Source organism: Pinus tabuliformis, chromosome J, assembly GCF_031772625.1.
Source record: "Pinus tabuliformis cultivar Carrire ecotype Pingquan chromosome J, CPIR1, whole genome shotgun sequence".
NCBI classification, from domain to species: domain Eukaryota; kingdom Viridiplantae; phylum Streptophyta; class Pinopsida; order Pinales; family Pinaceae; genus Pinus; species Pinus tabuliformis.
In genome coordinates this window covers 1,218,260,690-1,218,262,908 of record NC_142295.1, presented here as the reverse complement: position 1 = coordinate 1,218,262,908, position 2,219 = coordinate 1,218,260,690, and positions in this window count along the sequence as shown.

Sequence of the window (2,219 nt, the reverse complement as noted above, 5' to 3'; positions counted from 1 at the left end):
TGTTCTATACTAGCAATTCGAGTTCTGTGATTTCAAAAACAAAGACTGAGAACAGAAAGTGCTACAAAAGGAAAACACAGTCATTGGGTTCACAAGTTTCGACCTCTGCCATAATTCAAAGACAGTCATACGGTCATCGTTTAAGCCACTGAAGGAGCTAATCTCGAAGAACAGAGGACACCACCAGGTCAGCAGTGTGGAGCGAAAGGCAAAGGTAACAAACCAAAATACCTTTGTTAAATTCGTAAGCATAAACGAAGAGGGTTAGAGAAAAAATTTCTCTGTCAAAATGACTAATAAAGTAGAGCCAAAAACATTTGATAGTTCTCAATACCACGATGACTGCATTGATATTTTAAAAGAAAAAAAATGGCTACCCTTCTTGGAGAAGTTTAATGGGAGCAATGAGAAAGTAACTAAACAGTTTTCCTTTACATTTAATGGGGAGAAATCCTTGATATGTAATTTTTCATTCAGGGTCTCAGAAGACACCATAGCACAGTCCTTAGGGATCAGCCCAGAAGGAGAGAAATACTTCAAGACAAAACAATTCAAAGAAAAATCATGGACCCAATTCATGTCTAGATCGAGGGTTTCATCCGTTAACTGGAAGAAGGGTGTCCCTAGGAGCTGGATGATGCATCCATGGGACGAAATGGTGTATATCATTCAAAAATTTGTTACTTGTGAGGGCCACTACAACATAGTTTATTTATACCACATCAAACTACTGTTACATTTAAAAGGGCAGTGCACCATTAGCTTACCATATTTCCTCTTGCAGAGCTTAACCAAAATGTCAAAAACTATCCAAAAGAAAAAAGGTAATGAGGACAAAAGCATATATCATTTTAGGCTAATTAAAATTCTTATTGAGTATGAAGTGCAGAAAAGGGGAAAGACATGGAAGGAATTCCTGATTGCCAATCTGATCAAAGATGGGCAGGATAAGAAAGAGCAGCAAGAGCACTCAGGATTCATGCTCAACATTGATGAAGAGATCCATGTGCAAAAATCAAGCAATGTCCCTCCACCCGGTAGCAGTGTGAGGACGAGAAAGATGAGACAAAAGGCTGCCCAGAAAATGGAGCAAGATAAAATTTTTACTACATACACAAGGAGATCTAGGAGAGAAAAAAAGACTCTGCCACAAGAAGAAAAACTAGAATCAAATGCACATGCACCGATGGACATCGAGAGCAGTGCTCACTCATAGCCTGGACCAGAAGCCGAAATGGAGGTTGAGAGCAACAATAGGAAAGGAAAAGGATCACCACTTGCAATCAAGAAACCAAGGAGGCTGGAGAAACAAATTGAAAAGTTAAAAGAAGAACTGATGGAGGCCAACATGTTGGAGAAAGTCATTAAGAGGGAAAACAAAATGCTAAGGACTCAGAGTAAGGAAACCCAACAGAGGAATGAAAAGCTTAAGGAGCAAATCCAAGAGCTCAATGCTGAACAAACTGACATTTGAAAATGGGCAACCAAATGGTATACCCAAAAGAAAGCCCCCATTTACGATTCCATTACGATCCCATTTCTTCTTGAAACACATCATTTGTCTACCTTTTTCCTTCATAGAACCCTTTTATCCATTGAAATTGATTAAGTAATAGCATTATAGTTATTAGTTTACATTAAAGTAATTTATGAATTTTTATGTTAGAAATTAGGGATTTTCAATAAAAAGGTTACAGGAAGTCATAACATCCTGTAAATGGTTTATCATCTGACACATGGCATGACAGGCAAGCCAAAGCAAGGGATAGGAACAAGAACTGGAATGTACAAGCATGGAGAAACATCGATCCTACAACAAATCAAACACTCCTGGTTATGCGGTCAACGCTGGTAAAAAACCTAGCCTTTTGGTGACAAAGGCAGTAACAACCATAGGTTTGCCAAACCGGTTTTGTTTTGTTTCTTTTTGAAATCGGTTTAGAATGGAAACGACCAAAAATCATTTCATTGTAAAAGCGAAAACAACTGCTAAGTGAATGTACATTCAAAGACTGCGTATTAATTGTTTTTAAAAACACAATTATAGTTACAGTTACGGTGGTTGTGATCTCTGTGTATCATTTTGAGAACAAAGCTTTTTGTATGATCTTCAGAACTTAATTCCAAAACTCGATTATAGTCACGGTTTTATCATAACATTGTTCATGCGTTAATACCTTCTTTGCTTGAGCTTATTCTAGTGTACCATTGAAACGCGG